The sequence below is a fragment of the Macaca mulatta genome, chromosome 7 (assembly GCF_049350105.2).
Source record: "Macaca mulatta isolate MMU2019108-1 chromosome 7, T2T-MMU8v2.0, whole genome shotgun sequence".
NCBI lineage: Eukaryota > Metazoa > Chordata > Mammalia > Primates > Cercopithecidae > Macaca > Macaca mulatta.
In genome coordinates, this window is record NC_133412.1 from 75,122,482 (window position 1) to 75,140,805 (window position 18,324).

At 42.7% G+C, this 18,324-nt stretch overlaps 1 long non-coding RNA gene across 1 annotated transcript in view; it reads right to left on the reverse strand.

The window, feature by feature from the left end:
• The window catches only part of LOC114679485 (uncharacterized), a 37,309-nt gene extending 19,528 nt beyond the window's left edge, over nucleotides 1-17,781 (reverse strand). Inside the window, exons 1-4 of the long non-coding RNA XR_003731423.2 lie at nucleotides 17,511-17,781; nucleotides 13,999-14,088; nucleotides 10,582-10,670; nucleotides 1,311-2,285 (exon numbers count right to left, since the gene is read on the reverse strand). This is a non-coding gene — a long non-coding RNA (uncharacterized LOC114679485). The remainder of the gene's footprint in view (nucleotides 1-1,310; nucleotides 2,286-10,581; nucleotides 10,671-13,998; nucleotides 14,089-17,510) is intronic.
• Nucleotides 17,782-18,324: the final 543 nt, after the last annotated feature.

Genomic DNA, 18,324 nt, shown 5'->3' on the forward strand with positions numbered 1-18,324 from the left:
TTGTGCTTGGTGTAGGGGCTGGATGCTGGAGGGTTTTTCTAAATATCTCTTCTCCACCCTTAGCTTTCAGCCTTCCCGTGTGCATGCACTCTACACGGAGGATCTCCTCCCATGGTCTTGTCTCTTCCGCAGTAGTAAGCTGTGTTGCTTGTAACTCAGTGCTTGCTTGCCTGATTTTGTGGGGCAGGGGGAGGGACAGAAGGGGAAATTCTCTGTTGGAAGGAAGAGGATTTTCTGTTAAACTGGTGAGCTGTTTGTGCCTGGGTCTCAGAGGTGTGACTTTCTTACTGATCCTGCCTTTCTTCCCCACTGTAAGCCAAATTCTGCTTTTTTGCTTTAGGTCTTGTGCAAGACATAGCTTCCTGCACTTTCCCCACCAGTAGGAGGCTGCTGGTTGTATTGGTATAGCATTCATACTCAGAATGTTTTCCTACCCCTTTCCCTGGCATAAAAAGAATGTTGTCTTTGACCCTTCCCCCAGCTCCCTGGGTCCTCACTGTGGTGCTACCTCTCTGTTGGCTGCTTCTCCTTCAATAGCTCATGGCTTTGGTTCCAAAGGGGAGAAGTCTCCTGTGGCAGGGACCAATTTCCTCCATCCTTCAGGTCTTAACCAACTAGAGAACTTTCTGTTCTCCCTCCTTGACTCAATCTTTCTTGTGAGCACTCAACAGAAGTCCATGGAGAAGAAACTACCAATAACTGTGAACTTCCCTGGTGTCTGGGATCCCAAGGTTTCTATACTGTCACTGTAGCCCATACTCAGCTTTTACCAAATCATTAAAAATTTTACTTGACTTCTTCTTACCTATTAATATGGCACCTGATGTTTCTACCACCCATGCTCTGCCCAAAGGGGAGCCAATGTGTGGATCTTCTCTCTTCTCAGAGGGGCCGGTCTTTGCTTGAATTTCAGATGTTTAGTCACCCTCCAAACTCAATTCTCAGATGGGTTTAAGAAAAGTTATAATGTTGTAGTTTATCTGGCTTTTTCTTGTTATGTGGGAGTAATACTTTTTTAGCTTTCTATATCCTTGGTGAAAGTAGAGTCTATCTATATTTTTAACTCTTCTTTTTTTAAATTTTGAGATAGGGTTTCACTGTCACCCAGGCTAGAGTCCAGTGGCGCTATCACAGCTCACTGAAACCTCAAACTCTCTGGGCTCAAGAGATCCTCCCATCTCAGCTTCCCAAGTAGTTGGGATTACAGACACGTGCCACCACACCTGGCTAATTTCTTGCATTTTTAGTAGAGACGGGGTTTTGTTATGTTGCCCAGGCTGGTATCAAACTCCTGGGCTCAAGCGATCTACCCCTCTCAGCCTCCCAAAGTTCTGGGATTACAGGCATGAGCCACCACATCTGGCCTAACTCTTCATTTCTTAATTTAAAAATTTTTTGAAGAGATCCAAATTAGCGAAGTGATATCATATGTTAAATCTGGTTGATGGCTCCATGGCCTGGCAAATAATTTTTTAGCTGGTCACATCATCTTGAATTAAAATTTCATTTCCCACCTATCATGCAATTAGATGTGGCCATGTTACTACATTTTAGCCCACAAGATATGAATGAAAGTGTGGCATAAACATTCTTGGGAGTTTCTTTAGAGAGAAAGAGGATTTCCTGTGGGGTAGGATGTGGGTGAGATTTCTGGAGTTCCAACAACCATCTCGCAAACACAAAGGCATCCCAGGAATGGCACACCAGAGAGTTGGAAGTTATATCCCCAGTGATGATGATGCAGAACTGCCAAACCAGCCCTGGACTGACCATCTACAGACATAGTTTAGGTGAGAGAAAAATAAATGTCTTTCTCGTCTAAGCCAAAGTTATTGCCTGGAATGAAGGGGAACTCATTCTATTGCCACCCATCTTAGTCCAAACTGCCACACTTGGTGACATATTGTTTTGGTATGTTTGAATTATTTCATAATTTAAATGTTTAATTAAAGCAAAATTGCACAGACAGTAAAATATCAACAATATGTAAATATTCATTGAAGAAGAGAAATATATCAACATTGCTTCTCTCTGGGTAGTGAGATTATGCGTATTTTTTTTCTTTTATCCTTAGCCATGTCTATTCAACTTTTCCACATCGAGCATGATTCACTGAAGTTTTTGTTATACTGAAGCGTGGTTCTCCTCCTCTGCTGACACTGGTATGTCATCGCCTCTGGGCTGCTTAGAAGACTCCTTCAGCATGTGCTATTTCCACAGCACCTCTCTGCAACCTTCATCTTTCTTTGTGAGTCTCTTCCTCCTGACCATGTGGTAGCCCCATTCTGAAACCAGAATTATAAATAAATAAAGACTTGGATTTGCCTCTGTCTTTCCCCACACTTCATACTTCCTGCTCCTGTTCACCAAGGAGGAGATTTTCTCCCAACCAGTGACTTCAGCTTCAATTAGGAGTCCCAAAGAAATCCTGGCGCTCTTGGCTTTAGCATCCTTTCTCAAATGTCTTGGAATAACTGCCAGGCACTGTATTGGAGACCATAACATTACCTAGGATCCCTCAGGGACCAAGAACCACTGTCTCCTTGAAATCTGGATGATCTGCTACTTCACAATAAGTTCCAAACTCACAAAGGTATCCAAAGGTCAGTAGGTCTGGCCTGAACACAAGGCGAGGAGCTTACCTGAAGAGGTAAGGACCAGGAGTTGGAGAGCACTGAGATATATCTTAGAAGTCTGCGTACCGCACGAGGCCTCACCATCAGGCCAAAAGTCCCTTTCAGTTTTTCCCAGGAGACCCAGCAGGACCTCAGGAAAACTGGACTCCAAATGACCCCTTTTGCTATCCCTACTTCTATATGTAGCAGCCCAGACACATTAATTTCTACTTTCCAAAGTCATTCTTCTGTCCTCTATTTGTCACACCATCAATTTTAGCTTGGGCTTTCAGAGAATGAAAATGGCAGACAGACAAAAGGAAAGCTTATCTGAAGTTTAAGATTTTAAGGATGCTGCCAGTTTCCAAAAGCAATTCTACCCTGGTAAAATAAAATCCTTATTCTGCTTGTCCAGGATACTTGACCCAGAGCCCAACAAGGCAGTATTCCCGTTCACACTCACTGAAGCCACTCTGTCTTCCTGAAAGGGTTATCTTGGCCCTAGTCTGTAGCTCAGCTCCTACAGAGGGACTTAAAAGGAAACAACAGTTCTTGGTCCAAAGCAGTAAAGAGACAAGTGAGTCATAACAGTCTGGGTTCTTCACCAGCATAAGCAGTTCCATGAATCGCCTCTATAAAAACCCTGCCCTTCTAGCCCAAGCCGTGTTCCAAGTGCCAAAACCTTCCATTCAAGGGTTTTATAACTCAGCCCTGTGCTCAGAAATGTCACTGCACATAAGAGGGCCTTTGATCTCTGGCCATACCCAAGCCCACAGTCTGCAGCGAAGCATGCTTTGATAAGTATCTAAAGAGAAAAGCACTTTGGTTTCCTCTCATCTATTTCTATTTTACTTTTAATAAGCTGCTTAGCTTCAGGCATCTGCCCTCTGCCCTCCAAGCTTCATCTCAACCAGAAGTAAAACAGGCCTGTGGTTGTGTGCTTTGAGAGCTCATGAAATAACAATACTGGTAGCAAACACCCATAAAGGGCTTACTATGTGCCAGGCACCATCCTAAGTAGGTTATCCTATGTAGGTTTTTACAGATGAGGGAATGGAAGCATAGAAAGGCACTGAGTGACTAGCTTTCTGACGAAGTCACAGTCAGAGAAACAGAGCTAGAAGTTAAAATCAAGCAATGCATCTCCAAAATGCATCTTACCCCTGCGCAATGAAAGAGAATACAAGTCCCCTCAGAGACGGGGAACTATGAAGTCAGAAATGCGAGTATTCCTTTAATAAGAGAGAACATTTGCAGCAAACTCCTTCAATCTAGAAACACTTTCTTTTTCCAGGCACTGGGTTAGAAATCCCTTCAGTAAGAAAACTAAATGGGCAAGCCTTTAAACCAAACCAAAATGTGTCCTGAGCTTTCAATGAATCAAATTGAACTCAAGGCCCCAAGTCTGAATCAATTATACCCTAAGATCTGTCAGAAGCAGTAGATTTCTTCTGTTGAGTTTTTCTTCCATTCAATAGAAAGACATAAGAGCTCTGCTGCGGCCGGGCGCGGTGGCTCACGCCTGTAATTCCAGCACTTTGGGAGGCCGAGGCAGGCAGATCATGAGGTCAGGAGATCAAGACCATCCTGGCTAACACAGGGAAACCCTGCCTCTACTAAAAATACAAATAAAAAATTAGCCGGGCATGGTAGCGGGCACCTGTAGTCCCAGTTACTGGGGAGGCTGAGGCAGGAGAATGGCGTGAACCTGGGAGGCAGAGCTTGCAGTGAACCGAGATCGCGCCCCTGCACTCCAGCCTGGGTGACAGGGAGAGACTCTGTCTCAAAAAAAAAAAAAGAGCTCTGTTGCTGCCCAATTGCTTTATTAATATATATATGTATGTGTGTGTGTGTATATATATATATATATATATATATATATTTTTTTTTTTTTTTTTTTTTTTTTTTGAGACAGAGTCTTGCTCTGTCACCCAGGCTGGAGTGTAGTGGCAGGATCTTGGGTAAGTGCAACCTCTGCCTCCCAGGTTCAAGTGATTCTTCTGCCTCAGTCTTCCAGGTAGCTGGAATTACAGGCTCCCACCACCATGCCCAGCTAATTTTTGTATTTTTAGTAGAGACAAGGTTTCACCATGTTGTCTATGCTGGTCGCAAACTCCTGACCTCAAGTGATCTGCCCACCTCAGCCTCCCAAAGTTCTGGGATTACAGGCATGAGCCACCACGCCCAGCACAGAAACTTTCTTACTCATTTGAATTGAAAACTTCTATGTTTTTAAAGCATGTTTTCATTAAGTGTGGAAATTCATAAAATATGGCTAGGGAGGAAGACGGTGTTCACAAACTAGATTTATAATCTATCATTTCAAACATCACTGTATTCAAAAATTAGTAAACTAAAATTCACTCCAGAGAAGTTTGTATGTACAAATAGTTGTTATAACAAAAACTACCTTTCTTTTCTCAATCCATGTCATGTGGATCTAAGCCCCTCCCTCAGAAATGGGGTGGGCATGTGTGTCCTCTTGGTGAGACCACTCTATCGCCCTAGCCAATGCGATTGCTTCAGAGATGGTTACATAGCCCTAACTGGACCATTAAAAGTCTCCATACGAATTATTGAGAGACAGAGAATTCAAAAAGAACTCAGTATATAAAAACTGCTGGAGTTAATAAGCAAGTAAAATGTTAATACAAGACTGTAACTGCCCCAGGTCACCAGATGGGGGAGAGTGCACCTGAAAAGAAGCCAATACAGAAGAAAGCAGATAGAAATAGCTTCCAGTGATCCTGTGGGGGCCTGGATCCAGCTGTACCTGAATCTCCTCCAATGCTGTGCAGTTAAGTATGCCAGTATGTTTTTTCTGCATTTAAATCTGTGCATTGGGCTTCTGCTTCTTGTAACCTAGGGAGTCCTGACTAGTTCCTAGGAGCAGGTGTGGTTCCAGATCCTGTTCAGTTACTACTGACCACAGCAGGTAGTGTGAAATGACACCCCAGAGAGCTGTATATTTCAAAGCCACACCCACATTCTGGGTGTGCCTGTGAAAGCAATCCAGCAGCAGTGTGCACAGCTGGGGCTGACTTAAGAGCTCCTAGGAAGGCCCAACCCTACAGCTAAAGGTCATGTAAAGACGTTGTGGAGAGATGATAAACAACACACACATGCGCACTCAGTAGGCAAAAATACCACATATATTCTTCTCTGAAGAAATAACCATGAGCAAAGTATGGATATGAGTCAGTCACTGACTATAATTAGGGGCTTCCCTCCCACTCCAGTAACATCTGAATCAAGGCAGAGAATATTCCAGCAGTCCAGCAGTTGGAAAAGAACTAACCACATCTTTCTTGATGTTTCTCGTGACTCGGTCCTTGCAGAACAGGCCACTGCAAGTCAGAAAACAGCTTCCTAGGAGAATTTAATACTGAGGAATTGGGAGTTTCCTCGCCCCTATCAGAACCAGAATAATTCTATCTTAAGCCTTAGGGTTTGGGGCTCAACATAACTCAAGCATCCACTCTAGGAATCCCCCCATCTGCTGCATAACTTTGGGTCCATTTGTATTTCAAAACTCTACTATGACTAGATATCCATATGCAGAAGAATGAAACTAGACCCCTATCTCTCACCGTATATAAAAATCAAATCGGCCGATTGTGGTGGCTCCCACCGGAATCCCAGTACTTTGGGAGGCCGAGGCGGGAGGATCACCTGAGGTTGGGAGTTCGAGACCAGCCTGACCAACATGGAGAAAGCCTGTCTCTACTAAAGCTACAAAACTAGCCTGGCATGGTGGCACATGCCTGTAATCCTAGCTACGTGGGAGGCTGAGGCAGGAGAATCGCTTGAACCCAGGAGGCAGAGGTTGTGGTGAGCTGAGATCATGCCATTGCATTCCAGCCTGGGCAATAAGAGTGAAACTCAGTCTCAAAAAAAAAAATCAAATCAAAATGGATTAAAGACTTACATCTAAGACCTGAAGCCATAAAACTACTAAAAGAAAACACTGGGGAAATGTTCCAGGACATTGCCCTGGGCGAATGTTTCCTGAGTAGGACCTTAAAAGCACAGGCGACCAAAGCAAAAATAGACAACTGGGAACATCTCAAGCTAAAAAGTTTCTGCACAGCAAAAGAAACAATCAACAAAGTGAAGAGACAACTCACAGAGGGGAGAAAATATCTGCAAACTGCCCATCTGACAAGGGATTAATAACCACAATATATAAGGAGCTCAAACAACTCTACACCAAAAAGAGAAAAATCCGATTTAAAAATGGGCAAAGGATCTGAATAGATATCTCTCAAAAGAAGACATACAAAATGAGGCCAGGCACAGTGGCTCATGCCTGTAATCCCAGCACTTTAGCAGGTCGGAGCGGGCAGATTGCTTGAGGTCAGGGGCTCAAGACCAGCCTGGCCAATATGGCAAAATCCCCATCTCTACTAAAAATACAAAAATTAGCTGGGTGTGGTGGCACGTGCCTGTAATCCCAGCTACTCGGGAGGCTGAGGCAGGAGAATTGCCTGAACCTGGGAGGCGGAGGTTGCAGTGAGCCGAGATCATGCCACTGCACTCCAGCCTGGGCAACAGAGCAAGACTCTGTCTCAAAAAATGACATATAAATGACCAACAGTTATATGAAAAAATCCTTAGTCTCCTTACTCATAACAGAAATGCATATCAAAACTACAATGAGATATCATCTCGCCCCAGTTAATATAGCTCTTATCCAAAAGGCAGACAGTAACGAAAGTTGGCAAGGATGTGGAGAAAGGGGAACCCTTTCTCACTGGTGGTGAGAATACAAATTAGTACAGACAAGGTGGAGAGCAGCATGAAGGTTCACAAAAAATCTAAAAATAGAATTACCATATGATCCAGCAATCCCACTGTTGGATACATACCCAAAAGAAAGGAAATCACTATGTTGAAGAGATATCCACTCTCTTATGCACTCTTATCTGCACTCATGTTTATGGCAGCACTATTCACGGCCAAGGTAGAGAATCAACCTAAATGTTCACCAACAAATGAATGGATTTTAAAATGTGATACACATACACAATGGAATATTATTTGGCCATGAAAAAAGAATGAGATCCTGTCATTTGCAACAACATGGATGGAACTGGAGGACATTATGTTAAGTGAGATAAGCCAGGCACAAAAAGACAAATATCACGTTATCACTCATATGGGGGAGCAGAAAAAAAATTGAACTCTTGGAGATAGAGAGTAGAAGGATGGTTACCAGAGGCTGGGAAGGGTAGTGGGGTCAGGGACAAAGAGGAGTTGGTCGATGGGTAAAAAATACAGTTAGGTAAAAAAAATGAGATCTAGTATTTGACATAACAATAAGGAAACAATAGTTAACAATAATTATTTCATATTTCAAAATCAATGAAAGAGTAGAATTGGAATGTTCCTAACACAAAGAAATGATAAATGTTTGAAGTAATGGATATTCCAATTACCCTGATTTGATCATTACACATTACATGATTGTATCCAAATATCACATGTATCGCCATAAATACATGCAACTATTATGTATCCATAAAAATTTAAAAAATTTTTTTTAAATTGTGTTACAATATAGAGAAGAATGTATAAAATGTATGTGTACACTTTTATTTGAGACAGTGTCTCATTTAGTTGCCCAGGCTGCAGTGCAGTGATGTAACCTTGGCTCACTTGCAGCCTCAACTTCCTTGGCTCAAGTGACCCTCCCACCTCAGCCTCCCAAGTAGCTGGGACTACAGACACTTGCCACCACACACAGCTAATTTTTGCAGTTTTTTATAGAGATGGGATTTCACCATGTTGCTCAGGCTGGTCTCAAACACCTGAGCTCAAGCGATCTGCCCTCCCCGGCCTCCCAAAATGCTGGCATTACAGGCGTGAGCCACCAGGCCCAACCTACACTTTCAAAATAGTAAGAATTACACAACGATGTACCCACCACCTAGGCTGAAAAATATTAATACATTACAAGTCATTTTAAAGTGCACTCCCTGCCCTTCCCGAATTGCACTCTGTTCTCCCTCACTCCCCAGAGAATTAACCGCTGTTCTGACTTTAATGCTACGCATTCCTTTGCATTTTATTAAGTTGTAGCACAAATGTATGTACCCCTAAGAAATAATTGTTTCATTTTGAAAAACTCAGTAGTCAGCACAACCCTAGCCCTGTACAGAACAGATAATATCGGCCGGGCGCAGTGGCTCATGCCTGTAATCCCAACAATTTGGAAGACCCAGGTGGGCGGATGAGGAGGTCAGGAGATGGAGACCACCCCGGCTAACACGTTGAAACCCCATCTCTACTAAAACTACAAAAAAAAAAAAAAATAGCCGGGCATGGTGGCAGGCGCCTGTAATCCCAGCTACTCGGGAGGCTGAGGTAGGAGAATGCCATGAACCCGGGAGGCAGAGGTTGCAGTGAGCCGAGATCCCTCCACTGCACTCCAGCCTGGGCGACAGAGAGAGACTCCGTCTAAACAAACAAACAAGCAAACAACAACAACAACAAAACCCAGATAATATCACAACTTTTAGATGAAGGCTTCCAAGAAAAGAAAAGCTGAAGATGTCTCCAGGTCACACTTTGTCTCCAGCTGCCCTGAATGTTTATGAGAGCCCCTTCCAGTGAAGTCGTAGGGCCAGGCATACCAGTGAGTCCTCAGTAACATAGGGCTTGCCACAATTGGGCCATCAGATAGGACTGTCCTGTGGGCCAGGCAAAGGATGTCTAGCATTCTAAATGGATGGACTATACTCTGAATTGAGTATTTTCTTCTTCTAAACCTGCCGTAACCTGACCTCAGTCCTTGCCAACTAGCCTTCAGGAGTCAATGAAAACAGAAAAAATCTGTGGGGTGAAATAAATGACCTTAGAAGGTCTAAGCAGCAGTGATGTAGGAATTTCATCAATATGTGGTCAAGACAAGATTAGAAGCTAGTATGAAACCCAGGCATGCTTTCCTAAAGTTGAAAAAAAAGTAAATGTCAGCAGAGGAATTGTTGATGACAGCACTCAGTCTGTCTCTCTAGTCAACTCCTCTAATCTGCACCACTGGCACAACTCTCATTCTGGGATCTCCTCATCCTCCAGGGGACTCTCTTCTAACTGGATCTCCTAATTCCTCTTAAGAAAGGTTGCATAAGACCCAGTTTTACAGATTTTACACATCTGAAAATGTAGTTTTCCACCTCTCAAATTGAAGTGATAGTTTATGTATAGAAATCTAGAATGGAAATAATTTTCCTTCAGAATTTTGAAGGCACTGCTCTTATTTTCTTGTCTTCAAGGTTGTGACTCAAAAGTTCAAAGCCACTTCTGTTACCAATCCTTTGTATGATAAATACAAAAAAATGATATTTTTTTTCCTTTGGAAGGTTGTAGAAACTTATTTTTTCCCAGTGTTCTGAAACTTCACAATATGGGCATTGTTGTAAATCTGTCTTTACTCATTTTGTTGTAAATTCAACAGACCCTTCCAATCTGACAACTCGTGTCTTTTAATGCAGAGAAATTTTCTTGAACTATTTCTTTGATGATTTCCTCCTCTTTGTGTTCTCTGTTCTTTCACTCTGGAAACTCACATTATTCAGATATTAGATCTCCTGATCCTTTAACTTTCTTACGCTTTTAGCTTAGTTTCTATTTCTATATTTTTTATTCTACTTTCCAGGTGATTTCGTTTTCTTCTACTGAGTTTCTAGTTTCTAGTATCAAGTTTTTAATTTCCAGAAGCACATTTTTGTCCTCCAAATATTTCTTTTTATAGATAGCATCTTGATTTTTTTTCCATAGATGGAGTATCCTTTCCTTTCTTTCTGAGGGTTTTAATAATAGGTTATTTTCTATTACTTCATTTTCTCCCTGTCTTGCCTGTGTATTCTCTAAGCTGTTGTGGGTTTTTTGCTTGTTTCATTCCAACCTATCATGTTAGAGACTTTCTCAGATAACTAGTACTTCTTGGCCATCTACTTATACTAACCAGTAGAGAAGAAAACCTGATTTGAAACTCTGAGCACATGATGAGCTTTGTTGACTTTGAACTTCATTCTAGGATTGTATAGATGGTACCTGTTGGGATAAAACACTGATGTCAGTATATTCAGGCATTTTTTTCTTGATCTTGTCAATTTCTTAAAGAAAAGCTTTCTATCCTCCTGCCTAGAGATAATGTCCTTGGTACTAATGTTCTTGTTGGAGGAACAAGACAATGAGTCCCTTCATTCTGGATTTTTTTTTTTAAGACAGAATCTCCCTCTGTCACCCAGAATGGAGTGCAGTGGTACAATCTCAGCTCAATGCAACCTCCACCCACCAGGCTTAAATGATTTTCATGTCTCAGCCTCCCAAGTAGCTGTGATTACAGGTATGTCCCACCACACCCAACTAAGTTTTGTATTTTTAGTAGAGACAGAGTTTTGCCATGTTGGCCAGGCTGGTTTCCAACTCCTGGCCTCAAGAGATCTGCCCTCCCAAAGTGCTGGGATTACAGGCATGAGCCACCACACCCGGCCTCCATTCTGAATTGAGTGTGCATATAGCCATTCAATCCCTGTTTTTGGCATGGCATTCACTGGTATTGTGCTCACACTTGAGACAAATAAGTCTCAAGTATCCCATCCAGAGGCTTCTCTGTTTGATCCCTTCAGAGACTAAAACTTCAGACCTCTGGACGGGCAAGGGCAGTCATGAGTGACAGGACAAACATAATTTTACTGTTTCACTAGGTTCACTTTTGTATGGCTTTGCCGTTTACAGTTTTTCAAGTTCAGATTCTTCAACTGTATTTCTACTGCCCTAATTTATTCTCACTAACTGTTGAAAAGTTCCACACAAATGCCCTCTGCAGAAACTCCCCTAAAACCACCTGTGAGAAACATACATGAACACCTTCTCCAGCTATTGAGAGTCATTGGCTGTAAGCAGGAAAAAGGGTTAAATATTGGCTGGAAAAATCTCTCTCATTATGCAAGTCCATTCCATCTGTGGTTACTTCCTGTTCATTCTGCTATCAGAAGAGCCCCCTGTGGTCAAAAAAGCTCCACTTGATGACTTTCTAGGTTTTTTTCCTAGATCAATATTCTATGTCCGCATAGACTGGTTAAGATATTCATATACATCGTCTTATTTGTTCCTTACAACAATAGCCCTGAGAATTAGGAAGGTTGAGTATCATTAGTATTATTATTACCCCTTTACAGATGTGAAAACTTAGGCTGAAAGAGGTTGCATCACTTGTCAAAGATCAGATCATGCCAGGCGCGATAGCTCACACCTGTAATCCCAGCACTTTGGGAGGCTGAGGCGGGGGAGGGGGGTGGGTGGGTCACCTGAGGTCAGGAGTTCGAGACCATCCTGGCTAACACGGTGAAACCCTGTCTCTACTAAAAATACAAAAAATTAGCCGGGCGTGGTGGTGGGCACCTGTAGTCCCAGTTGCTTGGGAGACTGAGGCAGGAGAATGGCGTGAACCTGGGAGGCGGAGCTTGCAGTGAGCCAAGATTGTGCCATTGCACTCCAACCTGGGGGACAGAGTGAGACTCGGTTTCAAAAAAAAAAAAAAGTTAGCTGGGCGTGGTGGCTCACACCTGTAGTCCCAGCTACTCTGGCACCTGGGGCAGGAGAATGGCTTAAACCGAGGAGGTGGAGGTCACACTACTGCACTCCAGCTTGGTCAACAGAGCGAGACTCCATCTCAAAAAAAAAAAAAGAAAAAGAAAATCAGATTATATGCAAGAAATAAGGCCAGGGTTACTCAGACCTCTGCCCCTCAGGCACATGCTACCTACTATACCACACTGCTTCACACAAATTGGCAGTCTTTATTTAAATTTTCACAGACCAATTTTGTTGTTGTTGTTGTTAGAGACAACATCTTGCTCTGTCACCCAGGCTGGAGTGCAGCCGTGTGATCACAGCTCACTGCAGCCTGAAACTCCTGGGCTCAAGCCATCCTCCTGCCTCAGCCTCCCGACTAGCTGGGACTACAGGTCCCTCCCGACTAGCTGGGACCACGCCTGGCTCAGGCCAATTTTAAAGAGGAGAAAACTTACAGATCTAGAACAAAAGCTGAGCTCTCTTTTCACAAGTTGTGCATTTCCTCTTAGAAAAAAAAAATATGAGTGGTTCATTTCAAAAGTCTAGAGCTCTTGCCCTTGAATTATAGCATTGAAGTCACCTTATGATGTGATGGCTAAGGTGCTAGGAGGCTCAGTGAGAACTTACCCTGCAGACAATGGATGTGGCTTCATGGCCAAACAGGTGCCCAAACTCTGTGTTTCCATTTTCTTCTATGCCTCAGTCAGCCCAGGTTTGCCCTACTGTCTTATTATTCCTTTTCAGTTGAGCATAGTCAGTACTGAAAACAAGTCACAACTTTTGAGTTTTACTTAGTTACAAAGACTATTTACTAGTTTTGAGGAAAGATACTAATTGTGTGGAGCTTCCAAATCCCTGCTCCTTGAGTTTGACTATCTGGATTACATTAAAGATACAACGGATGCATAGAGACATCCAATGAACAGAAGTTATACGTAAATTACATTTTTGGAACTTGGAATATATTTCCCCATAGGGAAATTGTATTGTGCTTTTTTAAAAGGCATGGCTAAATGATTAAATAAATGGATAATAAAGTTCCCAAGCTAGCATACAAAAGCCTGTTAAGTGTGTTTTTAACTCATAATATACCTAAAGTATAATGCCAAGTTAGTATTTCAGATACATTTGGTTCTGGGCACTAAATGTGGTTTTCACAGGAAGACACATTTTTCCAAGTGGAAACACTTCTAGTGCCTAAACAATGTAAGGGCAAGAGACCTAACATTTAGCTTCTGCAAAGTATTAAGGACACTGAGTCACAAAATGGTTAATGACATTTAGGGTGTATTAATGCTATGCTCAAAGACATGTAGGCAGAGCCAGAATTTAAGCCGAGGTTTATCTCAGCCTGTGTTGTTTCTGCTAAGCTTAGTTATCTCTGTTGGTTTATATTCCAAATGTTCTGAACTGAGGACTACTTGTCTCCCCCACCCCCACCCACTTCCTGTGGTACAGTAAGGGGTGAGATAAAGGACGGTACTCCAGAACAGCCAACCTCAAACTTGAACAGGCATCAGAATCACCTGGCAGTCTTGTTAACCAAGATTTCCGGGCCCCATTCCTTGTGTTTCTAATTCAGCAGGTCTGAGTGGGGCCTGAAAATTTGCATTTCTGACAAGCTCCCAGGTGATTCTAACGCTGCTGGTCCAGGGACCATGCTCTGAGAATTCATTAGGGCTTCCCTAATAAGTCATCTCGACAAATAACCAATCCTTGAAACAATCAGTGATTTTCATAACTGGTAACAAGGAATGATGAAATTCACTGAATCTTGAAAAGCTATAATTATGATTAGTACCTGAAGGGAACGAGCAGGCCATGGAGAGACAATATAGAAAGGAAACAAATATTCTCAGCAAGGTTGCACTCCATGCATAGATTTCATTTTCTGCAAACAAGAAAAGAAGCAAACAATACAGAAATCAGCAGGGAACATTGGGCTTTGAAGATCAAAGCAATAATCGAGCATGGTGGCAACAGCATGACAACTGCAAAACAATTGAGTTTACCCCATTTTTATCCCCATGCCTAGAGGGAAGCTTAATCAGCAACACATATTTATTGAGTTCTTACAGTGTGGTCAAACAGGAGTGGGTAAAAGCATGGGGAATGGTTCTTGACCTCAACAAGTTACAGTGATGCCTCATTGATCAGTTTCTTTGGGGAAGGAAGCATGCCACGAAGTAAAATTCCCAAATAAGTAAAGCTAACTCCTTAACGTACTCAAATGTTATTTGAAGTATATTTTTTATTTTAAAAAAAGTCTTCTGGCCAACCGCAGTGGCTCACGCCTGTAATCCCAGCACTTTGGGAGGCTGAGGCAGGCAGATCACCTGAGGTCAGGAGTTTGAGACCAACCTGACCCACACGGTGAGACCCCATCTCTACTAAAAATACAAAAATTAGCTGGGCGTGGTGGCACACACCTGTAATCTCAGCTACTCGGGAGGCTGAGACAAGAGAATCACTTAAACCCGGGAGGCGGAAGATGCAGTGAGCCGAGACTGCGCCATTGCAGTCCAACCCGAGCAAGAAAAGCAAATCTCTGTCTTAAAAAAAAAAAAAAAAAAAAAAAAAAAAAAAAAAAAAAAACTTTCTGAAATCTATACCATCCTACCACTTTAAACCGAACACAAAAACATGGTTTAAGTTTTTCTTGATGATTCTAGGCCAGCACTACAGATACTCCCTTTAGAATATTAAGTAATCATCATAGGCTATTGAGGAAGTATGTTACTGTTTACCCTACATTTAAAGAGCTTAAGGCTGGACTTAGTATTTGAATTTTCTCCATCGATTGCCATCTTATCTCTGCCTTTATTGGTCTACCTTCTAATAGCTCCACTTCACTTCTTATATGCTGTTTCTTCTCTGCTATGGATTAAAAGCATCTGAAGTTTGTAAGAACCAAGCCTATGAGCGAGGGCCTGAGTATTTTACCTACAAATCGATTGAGTTTTAGGGGCTGGCCTTGTCATTTCTTTTTTTTTTTTTTTTTTTTTTTTTTGAGACGGAGTCTGGCTCTGTTGCCCAGGCTGGGGTGCAGTGGCCAGATCTTAGCTCACTGCAAGCTCCGCCTCCCGGGTTTACGCCATTCTCCCGCCTCAGCCTCCCGAGTAGCTGGTACTACAGGCGCCCACCACCACGCCCGGCTAATTTTTTGTATTTTTAGTAGAGACGGGGTTTCACCGTGTTAGCCGGGATGGTCTCTATCTCCTGACCTCGTAATCCGCGCATCTTGGCCTCCCAAAGCGCTGGGATTACAGGCATGAGCCACCGCGCCTGGCCAATGGCCTTGTCATTTCATTCCTGACAAGTTCTTACGTGATCCTGATGCTGCAGGTCAAGGAACCACACTTTGAGAACTTATTAGAGCTTCCCTAATGAGTCATCTCTACAAATGCAAATATTTCTTCCCTTAGTGCAGGAAGCCAGTTTGAAGGCTTCTAAATATACCTTCACTTCGAGAGGATGTTTGGCCCAAAGGAAAGGATGCTTCCTTTCTCCTGAACAAGCCCGTATAGGGCCCTATTTTCACCTTCAGAAATTTTCTCAGTATTCAGTACAGGATCATATTACCTGCCCCAAAATTTGTGTTACTTATTGGATGATAAATAAATAAGGGTTGTATAAATGCACATAAATGAGCACTCCCCATAAGCCGGGTACCAAGTAGATGCTTTCATCTGTCATCTCCTCTAACCCTCACACACACCTTATGAGCTGGGAATGAATAGCTCATAGTCCAAGCTCAGGAGGGGACAGTCAATGACCCACTCATTCAAGGTCATAGTAAGTGGCATAGCTGAGATTCCAACTCAAATCTTCAGACCCTGAGGCCAACATGCTTTCCATTAGACCACAGCTACTGCCTTATTGAGAGCAAACCAAATGTTGGGGTGCAAGGAAAGATGGCAATTCAGTTTTTAAAAAGATGAATCCACAGCAAGCATAATGGCACCTCCACCCACACCCAAACCCATGGTAGACAGTGTTCTTTCCTGCTGCATATAGACAACCTCAGATCTCTTTCTCTAGAAGCCAGAACGAATTAGTTAGAAGAGGCGTAGAATACAAACCCACATGCCTTAGCTTCACTTATCTGGAAATTTCACTTGGTGGTGTCTCACTGAGAACCAGTTCACTAAGGGCCAGGCGTGGTGGCTCACACTTGTAATCCTAACGCTTTGGGAGGCTGAGGTGGATAGAACACCTGAGGTCAGGAGTTCCAGACCAGCCTGGACAACATGGTGAAACCCCGTCTCTACTAAAAATACAAAACTTAGCTGGGCACAGTGGCAGGCGCCTGTAATCCCAGCTACTCAGAAGGCTGAGGGAGGAGAATTGTTTGAACCCAGGAGGCAGAGGTTGCAGTGAGCCGAGATCGTGCCTCTGCACTCCAGCCTGGGTGATAGAGGGAGCCTCTGTCTCAAAAAAAAAAAAAAAAAAAAAAAATATATATATATATATATATATATATATATATGTATATGTGTGTGTGTGTATAGATATATATATTTCTAGCATAAGAATGATGAAACTCTTCTTAAAATATTTTATTTTTTTTCCAAATAGTTGTTTCTAACTATAAAAGTAAAACATGTTTATTACAGAAACATTTGGAAATTACCACAAGTATGAAGAAAAAACTTTCTTCCCCTATAGGGAAGGTAGACTTTCTGTAGAACTGACAAATTATACCTTATCCCATCCTACACCAGTGGTTCTCAACCAGGGGGCAATTTTGCCCCTCAAGTTGACACTGGCAATGTCTGGAGGTATTTTGGGTTGTCACAGCTTGGGAGTGCTGCTGGCATCTCGTGGGTAGAGTCCAGGGATGCTGTTAAACAGCCTGCAATGCACAGGACACTTGGCCTCCCCGTCAGCAAACTATGAGACAGCCCAAGACGTCAGCGGCGCCACGGTTGAGAAACTGTTTTAGATTGCAGCACACGTAAAGGAAGGATTTCTGGTTCCTTGCAGATGTTTGCTGCCTCTCTATCACATTAGTAAAATAAAGTTGAGGGAACTGAAACCGCTGGCTTTGGGTCTGTTTCTGGGTGTGCACACACAGGCTACAGAAGTCTCACTAGTTTCAGTTATCACTGGCTGCAGAACGTTTTTGTTTTCTTCCAGCCCAGATGACCTGAAGAAGCATAGATGCTACCCATAGATGAATGTGGCCTTTGGCTCTGCTCACACAGTTTCTCTTTAATCAAAGAAAGACCACAGTAAAGGATATTTACAAGGAAAGGGAAAGTGAAAGGGCGAGGAGAGAAGAGCAGAATCACCAAGGAAAACTCCTCCTACCATGGTCTCTGCAGCCAGCCTCCTTCTCACTGATGTCGGTGTTCTCACAATCCTTTCGCTCCTATTATTTAGTGACCTCGCCACTCTAAGTGTGGTGTCCAGTGCAGCAGAATTGGCACCACCTGGCATCTCCTTAGAACTGCACAATCTCAGCCCTCCCCAGACCCTCAACTCAAAACTCTGCATTTTAACAAGATGCCCACGTGATTTGGCATATGCACATTAACATTTGAGAAGCACTACTCTGAGTTTTCCAAAAGGCAAAATAAAACCGCAGAGTGAACAGCTGCAAAACAGATGCAAAGTTAATCACGTGGGGTCACATACGACTCCTCCAGGGGATTTATGCCTCTCTGTGGATAGTAGCTGGTAATATACAAAACAGAAATTTGAAGGAATATGTGGAAAAAAGTAAATGCTGTGCTACAGTCCTTTGAGTGCCCTAAAGGGATTCACTCTGGGTTAGAGGAAATGCCGTGCCTAGCCCCTGAAATAGTTTGACGTACCTGATGAGAGCTCAAATGTTTGGTGTTTTTGTTTGGGGGCTTTGTTTTCATTAGGGAACAGAGAATTTATACTGGTCTTCCATGAAACAAGAGAGATCTATTTGATTAGTATTTCCAACATAGCATTCCACAATACCAAAATTTGTAAGAAGAGTTGATGTCATAAGTTTTTAAATAACCTAGAAAATAGATTAAGGCAAATGGGTCCGGTTCAACTTCAGGTCCGCTTTCAATGTATTCAAATTGCATTGATGTTGTTCATTCAACAAATATCAAGTCTCAGGATCTGTGCAAAGAAGAACTTCAAG